The sequence below is a fragment of the Artibeus jamaicensis genome, unplaced genomic scaffold, assembly GCF_021234435.1.
Source record: "Artibeus jamaicensis isolate MK-2021 breed Jamaican fruit bat unplaced genomic scaffold, CSHL_Jam_final contig_241, whole genome shotgun sequence".
NCBI classification, from domain to species: Eukaryota; Metazoa; Chordata; class Mammalia; order Chiroptera; family Phyllostomidae; genus Artibeus; species Artibeus jamaicensis.
In genome coordinates, this window is record NW_026521509.1 from 1,213,326 (window position 1) to 1,230,640 (window position 17,315).

The 17,315-nt window shown below is 39.2% G+C and overlaps 1 pseudogene; it reads left to right on the top strand.

Moving 5' to 3' along the window:
* Nucleotides 1-11,831: 11,831 nt before the first annotated feature.
* On the top strand, nucleotides 11,832-13,202 carry LOC119062987 (elongation factor 1-alpha 1-like; annotated as a pseudogene).
* The last annotated feature ends 4,113 nt before the right edge of the window (nucleotides 13,203-17,315 follow it).

The following is a 17,315-nucleotide window of genomic DNA, read 5'->3' on the forward strand; positions in this document are numbered from 1 at the left end:
CCAAAAATAGATACCAAAGAAATGTAAGTTTTCTATTCTGAAATATTTGGTCATGCACCACTAAATCTAGTCATGGGGGATCATAAATTCTAAATTGAGCAGTTAGTTTGGGTCATTGGCTATTTGGGTTGTTCTAACACTCAGTGCAAGAGGACTGAAGTAGATCCATGAGTTTGCTTATTAGGATTATTATATTAATAATAATTAATAAGGATTTATTTAGACAATGATATAACCCTTGACAAAGCCTTATTAGCTAAGTGATATGTTTAGTTAGCATGGTGTTTTCTAAAGCATGTTCTTGGATTTGTAATTAATAAATTTAAAGTCTATAAGATGTATTGAAGCAAAGAAATAGGGTCAACATTTTCTAACCCAGTATTCCCCAAAATTAATTGCCTATGGGGGTCTGTTCTTTTTCTTCCTTTTTATCAGTGACATCTATTATTATTTAGTTGAACTGACTTTGAGAAACAGTGACTTGTAAGGTGCTTATATTCCTACTGAAAAAAGAGACAAAGGCACTTGGAGGTTAAAGAAATATTACAAGAGAGAAGCTGAGGCCCAGTCATGTGTAGAATTACTTGTTTCTCCAAAATTTACATTTATATTTTCATGATAAAATTATATAGTAGAATATTTAAAATCATGAAAATCTAATCAATGGATTTAAATAGAAGTTCTCTAAATTCTAGCCCTTTGTATTACAGTATCTTTACTATGTATCAATATATTCCTGAGAAGCATATCAGTGTCTTTTTTTGCTAAGTTTGCCAAATTACATTCTGACTAAGTAAAAACCCTCTTATAGCATCTATTACATGATAGTTTTCTTTTACTTCCTGCATCAAACATCTATGTTGTGTTGTCTTATGTTAATTTTGTCCCTAAGTAACACCCCTGTGATGAATGATACATTACTTTGAAAAGTGTCTTCAGATGAGTCCCACCATATACCGGTGGGACTCATTTTATTTGATGAAAATTTCTTGTTAATTTCCCTTTGTCTTTGTGTCATTAGGACATTAACTATTTTTTTTCATGGAAAAGAATTTGGAAGTATTCCAATGTATGTAATTCACCAGATCAATTCGATCTCTCACCAACCAATTTCACCTTACAGGTTGTTGGCATGTTAGCCGATTACGATATAACACCAGTTATAACACCAAACCACATGTGTAAATCCCGGTTTCTTTGATTAGGCTTAACAATTGTTCAGCATAGGAAATATCTAAAGTAAAACATTTATGTTTAGTATTTTTATGAAACTATCCACAGGAAATCATATACTTTGTAGATCAATGACATTTTTCATTCTGTTTGCCAAAGTCGTTTTGAAAACTAATGAAGGAATTTATAGTAGTAACTTTGTAATTTCTATTTGTGATCTTGCTTTTCTAAAATTAACCTGACTCAGATATACATATAGGCTTTCAAATAGTTTTAAAATTATGTTTCTAATTGTAGAGCAGAATAATCCTTCAGCTGTAAATGGCTTCTCCTGTGGTACACTCTATAAAAAGTGTAAGACAAATGCAGGTCTTCTTTCTATGGAATTCTGAATTAATTAGGTATATGTACAGGGTGCTTATTCATTAATTATGTACCTCTTTACCTCACTTATAACTACTGTTTATACCCTATTTTTATGTTTTCTCTTTATTTCAATTGTTGACACTAATACAGATGTCCCCATTTTCCAACCCTTTACCTGCCTACCCCCAGCCCCTGCCTCCCCTTCCCTCTGGCCCTCACCACACTGCAGTCTGTGTCTGTGGGTCATGCATGTGTGTTTTCTGGCTGATCCCTTCAACCTCCTTTCAGCCAGTCCCTCCTCTCCCCTCCCCTCTGGCAGCTGTCAGTCTTTTCCATGTGCCCATGCCTCTGTTTCTGTGTTGTTCCTCGGTTTATTTTGTTCATTAAATTCTATATGTAAGTGAGTCATATGGGATTTGTCTTTCTCTGACTGGCTTATTTCACTTAGCATAATAATGCTCTCCAGGTCCATCCATGCTGTCACAAAAGGTAACATTTCCTTCTTTCTTTCTGCTCCATTGTGTAAACTTACAGTGTAAATGAGATTTTTTTTCTTAGTTTCTCTTTCTGAGAGTTCATTGTTGGTGTATAGAAGTGCCACAGATTTCTGAATGTCAATTTTGTGTCCTGTTATTTTGCTGAATTTATTTATTAGCTCTAGTAGCTTTTTGGTGTAGTCTGTGGAGTTTTCTATGTACAATTTTATGTCATCTTCAAATAATGACGGTTTTATTTTCTCCTTTTCAATTTGGATGTCTTCTATTTCTTCTTCTTGTCTGATTGCTGTGGCCAGGACTCCCAGTACCATGTTGAATAAAAGAGGTGAAAAGTGGACACCCTTGTCTTGTTCTTCATCTTGAGTAAAATCTTTTAATTTTTGCCCATTGAGTATGTTAATGTATGCTTGTCAGATGTGGCCTTATTACAATATGTTTCCTCTATTTCTACTTTGCCGAGAGCTTTTAACATAAATGGTGCTATATTTTGTCCAATGCTTTTTCTGCTCCTATTGATATGATCATGTAGTTTTTCTCCTTCATTTTGTTTATATGGTGTATTACCTTTATTGATTTGTGATCATTGTAATAACCTTGCATCCCTGGAATAACTCCCACTTGATCATGGTGTATGATATTTTTAATGTATTGCTGTATTCAATTTTCTAATATTTTGTAGAGGATTTTAGCATCAATATTCATTAGAAATATTGGCCAATATTTTGTTTCATCATAGGGTCTTGATCTCATTTTGGAATTAGGATAATTTTGGCCTTGGTACATGAGCTTGGCAGTTTTTCTCCTCTTGAATTTTTTGGAATAGTTTGAGGAGAGGTGTTCTTGGAAAATTCACTTGTAAAGCCATCCAGTCCAGGGCATTTATTTATTGGGAGTCTTTTGAGTACTGCTTCCATTTCACTGGTTGTAATCTGTTCAAATTCTCTGATTCTTCTGGATTCAGTTTTGGAAGATTGTATGTTTACAGGAGTTTATTCCAGTTCTTCCAGATTGTCCAATTTATAGGCATAGATTAGAAACAAGCATTCTGGAACTCTGGCAAGAATGTGCATTTTCACTAGTTAGCATATGTTTACAGATTAAGATGCAATGTAGTTTGTTAGGAAACATGGTGCCCTGAATCCAGGATGTGTGGATTTCAAATCAGCTCAACTTGGAACTAGAAGTCCTTTTCATTAGGCCTGAGTCTCAGTGTCTTCAACAGTAAAATGGGTTTTTTGTTTTTAAGATCTCAGTGAGTTCTTAAACTATACTGACAGCATCGTGAGTTCTTTTTAAAATTTTTTTATGCTCACCCAAGAACATTTTTCTTCATTAGTTTTAGAGAGAGGGAGGAAGTGAGAGGAAGAGAGAAAAAGAGGAGGAGGAGAGAGAGAGAAAGAGAAAAAGAAGGGAGAGAGAAACACTGATGTAAGAGAGATTGACAATAATAATAAATAATTATAATCTTGATTGACATAAAGGGAGAGATTGACAGTAATATAGTCATAGGGACTTTAACACCTCACTGATATCAATGGATACATCATCCAGATAGAAGATCAACAAGCAAATGGTGGCCTTAAATGACAGACACACTAGATCAGATCAATTTAATCACTATCTCCAGAGTGTTTTACCCCAAAGCAGCAGATTATACAGTCTTTTCAAGTGCACATGGAGTGTTTTCTAGCATAGACCACAAGTTGGGATAGAAAACAGGTCTCAGTAAATTTAAGACCAAAACCATAGCAAGTCAAGCATCTTCTATGACCCTAATGTGTGAAACTAGAAATCAATCACACACACACACCCCACCCCCACCCCCTGAAAACACAGAGATATGGTGGCTAAATAACATGTTACTAAACATTGAATGGGTTAATAATGAGATCAAGAAAGACCTACTGCCAGATCCCTCTATAGCTTTATGCCTAGTTCAGAAAAACAGAGGGAAGTCTTAGGGGTGAGCAGCCTTATGCTTTCCTTTTTGACTCTCATTCCAGGTACCTTTGTTCTCAGGGACAATCATGGCAATTTCCCCCACAACTGCTGATCTGAAAATATCAAAGGTAGAAGACTGTTTGTTCTCAGGCTTGTTTTCCTTTCTAACTTCATTTCCTTTTTCACCTCTAATGTCTTCCAGAGAACATCATTAAGAGGGACTTTGTGGGAAACCTGTTAATGAGGCTCCTTCTTCCATAAACAGAGGTTTAGGTAAGACTTTTAATTGTGAATGTCATTAAATACTTCCTAGAAGTAGCATCCTGTTTATCAGAAAGAGGTGACCAGAGGGAGTAAGGCTTGATACTTAACTTTGAAAACTAAAAATCGAAGCCCTGTAACTAAAGAACCCCTCTGAAATAAGGGAGGAAAAACTCTTGTGACTCATCACACAGAACCTTCTAAAACATAAAGAAAAAGAACGGCTGAGAGGACATTGCTGATATATTTTCAATTACAATAAGAATGCAATCTTGTCACTTTACTGCAGATTTCAAATCTATAAGATAACATACTTTGTATTTTCGTCTCTTTTTGATGCAGTCACATGCCTGGCTTTCCAGTTTTCCCAAAGTGACACAGTATTTCAGTTCTGGTCACTGGAATGTTCGCTAGAGGTTCTTTTTTTTTTAATTTTTATTTAGTTATTTTTCAAGTACATTTTTTGTCTATTTCTCCCATCCCAGCCCCCCAGCCCTGTCTCCCCCCTCCCTCCCATTCCCTTCCCCCAGTCCTCATCCCTGTGTCTTTCATACTTGTTCCTCAAAATCCCTCCCCCTTTTTCCCCTTAAATTCCCTTCTCTCTCCCCTCTGGTCGCTGCCCCCTTGTTCTCTATTTCAGTGTCTTTGTTTTTATTCTGTTTGCTTGTTTGTTTTATTGTTTAGCTTCCTGTCAAAGGTGAGATCATATGGTATTTGTCTTTCAACACCTGGCCTATTTCACTCAGCATAATGCTTTCCAGTTCCATCCATGTTGTTGCAAAGGGTAGTAGCTCCTTCTCTCTCTCTGCTACATAGAATTCCATTGTATATATGTACCACAATTTTTGATCCATGCATTTACCCATGGGCACCTAGGTTGCTTCCAACTCTTGGCTATTGTAAATTGTGCTGCTATGAACACTGTGGTGCATAGGTTCTTTGAAACTGATGTTTTAGGATTCTTGGGGTATAATCCTAGCAGTGGAATTGCTGGGTCAAAAGGCAGGTCAATTTTTATTTTTCTGAGAAAATTCCATACTGTTTTCCATAATGGTTGTACCAGTCTGCAATCCCACCAACAGTGAACTAAGGACCCCTTTTCCCCACAACCTCTCCAACATTTGTTGTTTGTTGCTTTCTTTATGATAGCCATCCTAACTGGTGTAAAGTGGTATCTCATTGTGGTTTTAATTTGCATCTCTCTGATAGCTAATGATATTGAGCATCTCTTCATGTGTCTCTGGATATTCTGTATGTCCTCTTTGGAGAAGTGTCTGTTCAAGTCCTTTTCCCATTTTTTAATTGGGTTAAATGTCTTCCTAGAGTGGAGTCGTGTAAGTTCTTTGTATATTTTGGAGCTTAAACCTTTGTCTGAGGTATCATTGGCAAATATGTTTTCCCATACAGTTGGTTGTCTTGCTAATTGAATACTGTTTTCTTTAGCCATGCAGAAGCTTTTTATTTTGATGAGATCCCATTTGTTTATTCTTTCCTTTATATTCCTTGCTCTAGGGGACATATCCGTAAAAATGTTGCTGCGTGGAATATCTGAGATTTTCTTGCCAATGTTCTCCTCTAGGACTTTAATGGTGTCATGGCTTATATTTAAGTCTTTTATCCACCTTGAATTTATTTTGGTGTATGGTGTAAGTTGGTGCTCAAGTTTCATTTTTTTTTGCATGTAGCTGTCCAGTTCTCCCAACACCATTTGCTGAAGAGGCTATCTTTACTCCATTTTATGTTACTGCCCCCTTTGTCAAATATTAATTGACTGTAGAGAGTTGGGTTGATTTCTGGGCTCTCTGTTCTGTTCCATTGGTCTATGTACCTGTTTTTATGCCAGTACCAGGCTGTTTTGATTACAGTGGCTTTGTAATACAGTTTGATATCGGGTATTGTGATCCCTCCTACTTTGTTCTTTCTCAAAAGAGCAGCTGCTATTCAGGCTCCGCTAGAGGTTCTAGTTAACTCTGTGCATCATTTCGGATGCAAAAACAAACATCAGACCAAAGCAAATAAAGTGTAGTGTTACAATGGAATCTTATGAGCAGAATTTTTTTTACTTACTGTACTTTATTATATTTATATTTTGTCAGATTCAGACATTTAAGATTTCCTCAGGAAAGGTCACTCTGTATAAACTCCTGAAATATGAACTCCCATAATTAAAAACTTATGCACAGTTTGTTTATTTTTTTAGAGTAAAATAAAGCACAGGTCTAGCTCACTGAGTTTTATAAATTCAAGTAACTTAAAAAGATAACTTTTCACCAAAGGCTGTAATCTCCAGTGAAACAGATGAAAATTAAAGCATGATATGCTATTAATAGCTGAAGATAATTTTTTAAAAGATTTTATTTATCTTTAGAGGGGAAGGGAAGGAGAGAGGGAGAGAAACATCAATGTATGGCTGCCTTTCATGTGTCCCCTGCTGGGAACTGGTCTGCAACCCAGGTATGTGCCCTGACTGGGAATTGAACCGTGATCCTTTGGTTCACAGGCCTGTGCTCAATCCACTGAGCCACACCAGCTGGGGCACAATTTTTTTTTTTTTTTTTAGTTAACAAAGTGTTACTCTGGCAAAGTCATCAGTAGTCACTGTATCTAAATTATAATGCATCCTAAATTCTGGGTGATAATACAGAACAGATCGACTCAGGTTTAAAAGAACAGCTGCACTCACTTGCGGATGTGAAGTGCTTGCTTGGAAACTTTCACCATTCACAAATTCCTGTTTAAATATCATTCCTTATTCCTGGGATTCAGTGACTCGCTTGTTCGATGAATCAGTGTTATTTATGTACTTCATGTGCCTCCATTTCATTTCATTTGAACTATGGATTAGAAATGGAAAGTGCAACAACCTTTAAGGGCTTTGCAAAGAAATTAGAAATGGAAAATGTGACAACATTTAAGGGTTCTCTAAAGAAATGTGATTTTTGGTTTATGTTTGGTTTGCCATGTAAATATTGGCTATTAATGTGGCCTGGTGAAGAAAGTGGTAACATTTGTCTTCTGAACATAAAGTAAAAAACTCTGAAGTCTTATTCTGTCATGTTTAGGTAAACCACTATGGGGTGGTCACTACAGTTAAAATCGTCAACTGCTTTTAAACAAATTATTTGATTTTCCAAAACTGTATGTGCTTCAATTCACAAAAAATCTACCTATAATCACTTTTTCCAAGATCTTGAAAATTTTGTAGCATTTTTGGCTAAACCCTCCTTTTTATTTGGCTTATGCTTCCTATTTCTTCTTTCTAAAAATACCCTTCAGTTACAAGTAAGTTGAAATACCAAAGCAGTGATTTGTTATTATTTTTTAAAACTGAAATGCTGATCCAGAAAATGTCAAATAGTGAACAGGAGCCAGTGTACATTGCATAGGTGCTGCATTTCCTTTCTTTGATATCATTTATAAAAAGCTAATGTGTTAACAAAGATGCTATAACTATTTCTATCAAATGCATCATGAAATTTGGGCTAAAGAGAATTTGTAACAATTTGTGTTACAAATGTGTCAGAGAATTATTAAGAATAGAGCTGACAGGATTTTTAGGATACGTGTTTATTTTGTAGGGATTTTCGTATGACAATGTCAACCCCAGAGATAGGTAAGTAACAGGTGGAGAATAAAACGGGAAAATCCTAAAGCAGGCAAAGGGCTGGGAAGTCCAACAGCTAATATGGAAAGCAGTCATGGGCTATTAGGGAGAGCAACTTTCTGACAGAGACAACCAGCAGGAGTAACCTAGGTACTAGCCCTTGAGTTAACTGTAGTACTCAAGTGACAAAATATAGAACCATTTGACAAAGTTACATTAAAAGAACCTTGATTTTCAAAATAAACCACAAAGTCACTTATCAAGGTGTCAAGTCAGCATTGTGTCCTACCTAGCTGAAGATGAGATAGCTTTAGTAACTAAGGCACAGGTAAGCCATCTGGGGCTAATGGGTCAAGGTGAGGGTTTCTCAATCTTGGCACTGTCGGCATTTTTTTACTGGATCTTTCTTTGTTGTTGAGGGGCGTCCTGGGCAGAGTAGGGTAGTTAGCAGTGTCCGTGTCCTGTACTCCACTCAATACCTGAGCACTACCCTCCTTTCCAGTTGTGACAACCAAAAATACCCCCAGTTTAAAATGTCCCCGGGGGGCAAAATTGCCCCAGTTGAGAATCACTTGTGTGGAATACAGAAAGGGCTTGGTCTAACTGTGTGATGGAAGAGTTTACAGTGGGGGAGCAAGAGGCAGGTGGGTAAAAAAAATAAGAGAATGGACTGAATATGGACTTTAAAATAGCCCAGTATCTGCTCTTGGATGGGTATTAACACACATGTTACCAACCACAGTGATTAAGTGTATCTTACCACAACACATGGTTTGTTAGGTAAGATACTATTCTTTACAGTATCAAGAGTAAAAATACAGTTGCCCGTTTCGACTATTTGGGATGGTAAATCAGCTTTAGTCTGTAAACATAGAAGCAATAATATAAAATGAAGTAAGCCAATTATTGTGCATGATATAAGGTGAGTTATGATAGCAGAAAAGTTTATAATATTTTGTAATTATCCACAAGAATCTTATACACTTATAGGGACAATTAAAATGTGATTTGATAAATTTTAAATACTAAGATGAGATTTATAAGGTAAAACAACTGATTTGATGACAAGATGAATGGCAATACAAATGATAGATAGATTCAGAGGGGTTACAACTGTAAAGGGCAGAGGACAGATTTTGGAGGGTTTTAGAGACAGATGGCAGAGATTTATTGAAGAATACTGAGTGTAAAAATGATTTTATGAAATCGCTCTTCAGGAGATTAGTTTGATCATGATTTCTATCATGAATTAGGAGTAGGGCAGGAAAGAATACAGAAAGAAACCCTTGTTAGTGGGGTACTGCATTGTAATCCAGTGGTGGAAAGAAAAGAGTCTCCGCACAGTAACTGAGTGCATCACAACAAGGCAACTGCTGAGACAACCAGGAAGAAGTGACAGGCCTTGGGTCAGGAAGTACATAGGGATGTTGACTAAGACTTTTAATTCAGAAGGCTACTTACTGACAATGCCGTTAATGCTATAGAAAGTTGGGGATAGAGAGCTGGATTGCTGGGAGAAGCTGGCATCTGTATTCAATCAGTTGACTATGAGAGAAGGCAGCATGTTTGATGGGATTGTGTTCAATACAAAGTTGTATGATAGTGTGGAGATTGGACTAATCTTCACAGGAGCTGGAGATATAGATTTGGCAATTGTTCCTACTCTTTCTATGGGCCAAGCATGGTTTGAAGTGGTCTATATGTATGAGCTAATTTAATGGTGTGGGAATTGACTGGGAGCGGGGGGTGGAATGGGCAGAGGAGGGCAAAGGGGCAAACATTGGGATAACTATAATAACAGTAAAAAAAATCAAAAAAGGTAAAATGGGTAAAATAAAAATATAAACAAGAAGAAAAGCTTTTACTTACCCTGTACGATACAAACATCATTATTTTGCATATCAAGAAACTGAGGCGTGGAAATGTAAGGTTATTTGTTCAATGTCATATTGCAAGATGAGATTGGGAGGGGAACATGGAAAGATAAGAAGCAGAAGAATTGTCTGTGACCCCTGCAAATTTGTATGTTGAAATTCTGCCCTCCAGGGCGATGATATAAAGAGGTGGCACCACTGTGAGGCCATTAGGCCCTGAGGGCAAAGCCCACATGAACTGGATGAGTGCCCTTGTGAGAGACATCCCTTGCCTCTTCTGCCATCTCTGACCAGAAGTGGGCCCTCCCGAGACACTCAATCTCAGTGCCTTGATCTTGGACTTCCAGACGCCAGAGCTAGGAGAAATAAACTCTGTTGTTTAAAAGCCCCCCAGTTAATGTTCCTTTTGCTATACTAGCCTGCACTGATGAAGATGTGTATTTACACAAATTTAGGAGTTGATGGAAGAAGGGGCACCTGAAGAGGAGTTCATAAAGAACTGGTCCCAAATAGTAGCAGATACTAAGATAGTATAGCATCACATTAAAGCTGAGAGGATGTCAAGAAAGAGTTGAAAGGTAATGAAAAATTCCTTAGTAAGACCAAGAAAGAGTTTTTGAAAACCTGGTAGAGCCCTGGCCTGGTAGCCCAGCTGGCTAGAGCGCCTAGAGTTGCCACTGGATACTTGCTCAGGGCACATGCAGCAAGCAATCGATGAATGCGTACTTAAGGGGAACCACAAGTTGGGAGTTTCTCTTTCCTTCTCTCCCTCCTTACCTCCCCACCTACCTTCCTCTAAAATCAGCGAAAAAAACCTGTTAGATAACACAAGGTGGTCAATGTAAATATGTTCTCTAGTTTGAACTTTGCTCCTTTAGAATGGTCAACTATATAGCTTTAATTAGTGAGACGTTAGTAGTAACTGTAATGTCAATAGTAATGATTAATTTAGTCATTCTACTTAAAATAAACTTTTCCATCCTCACCCAAGGACCTTTGTAAAAAAATGTATTAGTCACTCTAATATGTATTACTGTTTGTGAGGACTGTACAGAGAAGTGCAGAGAAAGTTACATACAGATACAAATATAAATTAAAGTCCAAATTTCTCAGCCTCTATATCAAAATGTTGATATTATTTCAAATAGCACAAAAGGGTGGAAAAGAAAGACAGGGTTGGGACAGGATATTTTTAAATGCACAAATAATAGAGCATTTTAAGATGTCAAATTCATCATCTTTTCAAGGGATTAATAATGACACTTGCATTTGCCTAGCAACTGTTTTTCTTTGTAGCCTTTCACCCGAGTCACAGAAAATTAGCAAAACACCAACCCCCAGGTGTTTGTGTCACAGTGACCCGCATTTGCCAGGTATGACATGCACCCACAGTTTGGGCCAAAAGTGTCAGAAAAAATCTTTTGTTTTCATTTTCTAATTCCATTATGTATTTATTTATATTTAGATACTTGTTTTTCTTGTGTGATAAAGGATTTTCAACATTTATTTTTGAATGTATTATGGTACAGCAAGTTTTATGTAACAAAGAATTGCAAAACACAAGAACGGATACACGGTATTTCAGATTCTACCCATGCATAATGTGTATCCTTATTTTTACCTCAAAATTTGGACAACAAAGTGCACATTATATACAAGAAAAAAGTAAGTAGCTACATTACAAACTGAATGCATTATTTACATGTAGGTGAACTGGATTCTTTGTTTTGACTGAATAAATACAGCATCTGGCACAAATAACGCCCTTTTTTATTACATGAAAATCTTTCATTACAAAATCATAAGCATGTAATTCTGTAATACAACAATATCACACTCAAGCACACCATAGGACATTTTGGGTAAAGTGTTCAAATTGCTATCCAACTCGTGCGAGACATTTGCATATGCTACCAACCACACTCAGTGGAGTCACTTCTGCCAGACCCTGTGTATACTGCATTTGTTTATCTCTAGCTTTAGAATAGATGAGTAAATAGAAGCAGCTAGAAATGGCTTCTTGGGTATGATTGGAAATAAGAGCTTCTGGCTTTTTGCCACAGGTTTGCTACTAGAACACAGGTGTCGAGAAAACCCCACTAAATCAAAGCCCAAATGGGAAAGGAGGAGACTCACATCAACAGTGTGGTCATTGGACACACAGATTCCAGCAAGTCCACCACTCCTGGCCATCTGATCCACAAATGTGGTGGACTCGACAAAAGAACCATTGAAGGATTTGAGAAGGAGGCTTCTGAGATGGGGAAGGGCCCCTTCAAGTATGTCCGGGTCTTGAATAAACTGAAAGCTGAACACAAGTGTGGTATCATTACTGATACCTCCCTGTGGAAATTCAAAACCAGGGACCATCATGGATGCCCCAGGACACAGGGAATTTATCAAGAACATGATTACAGGTACATCTCAGGCCGCCCGTGCCATCCTGATTGTTACCGCTGGTGTTGGTGAATTTGAAGAGGGCATCTCCATGAATGGGCAGGCCAGTGAGCATGCCCTGCTGGCTTACACACTGGGTGTGAAACTGCTGATTGTTGGTGTTAACGAAATGGATTCCACTGAGCTGCCCTACAGCCAGAAGAGATATGTGGAAATTGTTAAAGAAGTCAGCACCTACATTAAGAAAATTGGCTACAACCCTGACACAGTAGCATTTGTGCCAATGTCTGCTTGGAGTGGTGACAACATGCTGGAGCCAAATGCCAACATGCCTTGGTTCAAGGGGTAGAAAATCACCTGTAAAGATGGCAATGCCAGTGGAACCACACTGCTTGAAGCTCTGGATTGCATCCTGCCACCAGCTCATCCAACTGACAAGCACCTGCGTCTGCCTCTCTAGGATGTCTACAAAATTGGTGGCATTGGTACTGTCCCTGTGGGCCGAGTGGAAACTGGCATTCTCAAACCCAGCATGGTGTTTACCTTTGCTGCAGTCAGTGTTACAACTGAAGTCAAGTCTGTTGAAATGCACTGTGAAGCTTTGAGTAAAGCTCTTCCTGGGACAATGTGGGCTTCAATGTCAAGAACGTGCCTGTCAAAGATGTTCATTGTGGCAGTGTGGCTGGTGACAGCAAAAATGACCCACCAATGGAAGCAGCTGGCTTCACAGCTTGGATGATTGTCCTCAACCATCCAGGCCAGATCAGATATGTACCTGTTCTGCACTGTCACACAGCTTGCATTGTGTGCAAATTTCCTGAGCTGAAGGAGGAGATTGATCATCACTCTGAGGAAAAGCTAGAAGATGGCCCAAAGTTTGTGAAACCTGGTGATGCCACCATCGTTGATATGGTTCCTGGTGAGCCCACGTGTGTTGAGAGCTTCTCTGACTATCCTCTTCCGGGCCACTTTGCTGTTCGTGATGTGAGACAGACGGTTGCTGTTGATGTCATTGGAGCAGTGGACAAGAAGGCAGCTGGAGCTGGCAAAGTCACCGAGTCTGCCTAGAAAGCTCAGAAGGCTAGATGAATATTAGTCCCAACACCTGCCACCCCAGACTTACTGAGTGGTGGGAGAATGGTCTCAGAACTGTTTGCCTCAATTAAACTTGCCTCAAGTTTAATAGTAAAGGACTGGTTACTGATTACGATGCATCATAAAACCTTCAGAAGGAAAGGAGAATGTTTTGTGGACCATTTGTTTTTTGTGTGTGTATGCTTTTTTTTAAGGTATTAGTTTTTAAAATCAGTACTTTTTAATGGAAAGAACTTGACCAAAATCTGTCACAGAATTTCGAGACCCATTAAAACAAAGTTTAATAAGAAAAGAAAAGGAAGAAGGGCTTCTGGAATTTATTGCGGAATACGCTAGAATCTTCCAATGCTGAAAATTTTCCTTGACAATTTTCCAGATTTCACTAAAGTAGTAATTCACTAGCTTGAATGCAAAAGGCCTGAAGGAGTAGTGCTGAGTGCAAAGACACTGAAATTAGTTTTAAGAAATTGTTTACTCACTGTGAAAGAGGGAAGTATGCCTGAATGAGTGTTCCAAACAGGAAGGGAGGGAGGGAAGGAAGGAAAGGAGGGAGGCAAGGAGGGATGGAGGGGAAGGAAAGGGAAGGAAATAAACACCTTTGTTTTTTTAAGACTACTTCCACTGGGTAATATGGCAAGTCATTCATTCACAATACCCTGGAGAAGTATTTGTAAGAAGTACTTCTAACACTTTCATGTGCACACAGATCCTCTGGGTAGGGAGAGAAACCTAGAAGAAAATGATTTTTGCATAAAACAGGTTAACTAGATTCTTCACAGTGAATTCACAAGTCTATGTTCCATTATACACTTTTATTCAAATCTAACTGCAGACAGGTCAAATCAAGAATGTATTGGTTTTCAGCACCCACTATTGTGAATTTTGTATGTAACTGCCCCTACTCACTGATACTAACAGGAAATCAATCATACACACTTGGTGTACAGTAAATTTTTTTTAATGAAAGCCTTTTACTGGTCAGTTTTAATTTGCCATTTTGTATAGGTGTGACCTGTGTGATTTAGTAAACAAATGCCTTTCTCACTCACTGTAGCTTAAGTGTCATAAACACATTGGTAAGGGAAGGTTCTGTCTACATTTTCTTCCCATTCTCTAGAGCTGACCTCTGCGTGGCTATGGATCATGAAAGGTATACTCTGTCTGGCAGATTTTCAGAATACCTTTATAATTCCTATAATTCATAAATTACTCTGTTATCTCCCAAAAAAGCAAAGTTTAATTTTGTTTTGGAGTATTTTTAATCATTTATCATTTGTTCTTCAAATATATGTGGCAGTTATAACTGTGCAGTAAATATTGCTTGTAGCTTAAAAAAACACGTGCCAGATGCTGGGAAGATGGCGACGGAGTAATATGGAGCTGATACTAGCTCCTGTACTCATGGGTGAAAATCCTGGCAGATCTATAGAGAAACAGCACAATAAACCATCGGTTACCCAGCATTTATGAAATTAAAAGACTAGAGAGTGTGACCGACGTTGAAACGCCAGACGGCGGCAGAGTCAGCTACTGGAGTTGGGTCTCACGCGGCCCCTGTGCTGCCGCCAGAGCAACACACCTGGGAGCCGGGGAGTCAGGTACGGAAGCCGGACACTCCAAGCCCCTGTGACGGTCCTGGGAGACAGAGGAGTCAGGAACCGGAGCGGGGACACCCTTGTGCCCATGCCATAGCTACCGGCCTGGGCAATAGAAGGGTCAGTTGCAGGAGCTGGGACACCAAAGGCCCCTGTGACGCCGCCATAGAGACAGGCCTGGACCCTGAGGAACCAGCTACGGGAGACAGGACGTTCGCAGATCCTGTGCCACTGCCACAGCGACAGGACTGGATGCCAGGGAGTCAGGTACGGAAGCCAGGACTGTCCAAACCCCTGAGACACAGCAGAGGAGCCAGCTACGGGAGCCGGGATGTTCTCAGCTCCTGTGCCACTGCCATAACGACGGGACTGGACGCCGGGAGTCAGGCACAGAAGCCGGGACACTCCAAACCCCTGAGACAGCCCTGGGTGGCAGAGGAGCCCTCTACGGGAACTGGGACAGTCTCAGCCCCTGTGCTGCTGCCATAGCGACGGGACTGGACACTGGAGAATCAGGTATGGGAGTTGGGACTTTCTAAGCCTCTGTGCCACTGCCATAGAGACAGGACTAGACTCCAGGGAGTCAGGTACGGAAACTGGGACACTCCAAGCCCCTGTGACGGCCCTGGACAGCAGAGAGAGCCCGATACGGGAGCCGGGACATTCCCAGCCTCTGTGCCACTGCTGTAGGAATGGGCCTGGGTGCTTGAGGAGGCGGCTACAAGAGCCGGGACATTCAGCAGTGGTAGGCAACCAACGCAGGGACCAGCGCAAGGACCAGCGTGAGTGTAGGTGGAGATGAAGAACATCAAGAAGCTTCAAGGAGTCTGCACCACTGAACTTCACAAGGATCATACCACAGAAGTTTACACCATAAAACCAGTGTTTCAGAACAGATCAATTTTGGAAGCAGAGACTAACAAGAAGAGTCTCAAACAATGGGAAGACAAAGAAACAATCCCCAAATGAAAGAAAAAGCAGAAACTTCAGAGAGAATGTTAGATGAAATAGACGCTGATCAACTATCAGACAGTGAATTCAAAGCACTGGTTATAACGAAGTTCAAAGAGCTCACAGTGAACTACCAGAAACTACAGGGGAACTATAATGATCTCTCTGCAAACTACAGCAACATCAAAAAGGAAATGGAAATTATCAGCAAGAGACAAGAGGAAATGAAGAATACAATTTCCGAATTGAAGTACACAGTAGAAAGTTTCCAAAGTAGGATAGATGAAGCGGAGGATAGGATTAGTGAGTTGGAGGACAAGGTAGAAAGCATCTCACAGAAAGAGCAAGAAAATGAAAAGAGGCCCAGAAAGAATGAAGAGGGATTAAGAGAAATGCAAGACAATATGAAACATAATAATATGTGAATAATAGGAATACCAGAAGGAGAAGAAGAAGAACATGGGATAGAAAATGTATTTGAACGCGTAATGAGAGAAAATTTTCCTAATTTGATAAGAGAAAAAGTCTCACAAATCCAGGAATCACAGAGAGTCCCAACCAAGAGGAACCCAAGGAAGCCCACTTCAACACACATCATCATCAAAATGGCAAAATTCCAAGACAAAGAGAGAATCTTAAAGGCAGCAAGGGAGAAAAAAGAAATAACATACAAGGGAGCTCCAATAAGGTTAGCTACTGACTTCTCAATGGAAACACTTCAAGCAAGAAGAGAATGGCAAGAAATATTTCAAGTAATGAGAACCAGAGGCCTACAAACAAGGCTACTTTACCCAGCAAGGCTCTCAATCAAGATAGATGGCCAAATAAAGAGCTTCCAAGACAAAAGAAGTCTAAAAGAATACTCCTCCACCAAACCAGCTCTACAAGAAATACTAAAAGGACTGCTTTAAGGGAAGGAAGGATAAGAGGGAGACAGAGAGGAACACAGGTACAAAAATGGCAATGAATAAGTACCTATCAATAATAACCTTAAACGTAAATGGATTAAATGCTCCAATCAAAAGACACAGAATAGCTCAATGGATAAGAAAGCACGACCCACACATATGCTGCGTACAAGAGATTCACCTCAGGACAAAAGACCATCACAGACTAAAAGTGAAAGGCTGGAAACAAGTTTTCCAAGCAAACGGACAAGAAAAAAAAGCTGGGGTAGCAATTCTCATATCAGACAAAATAGACTTCAAAAAAAAATGTTATAAAGAGAGACCCAGGAGGTCACTTCATTATACTCAAGGGAAGAATCCACCAAGAAGACATTAACATTGTAAACATATATGCACCAAACATAGGGGCACCCAAATATATCAAGAAAATCTTAGAGGACTTCAAGAAAGATATTGACAGCAACACAATTATAGTAGGGGATTTTAACACCCCACTATCAAAAATGGACAGATCTTCCAAACAAATTATCAACAAAGATATTGTGGCATTAAACAACACCCTAGATGAAATGGACTTAACTGATATATATAGAGACCTTCATCCGAAAGAAGCTAAATACACATTCTTTTCAAATGCACATGGAACATTTTCA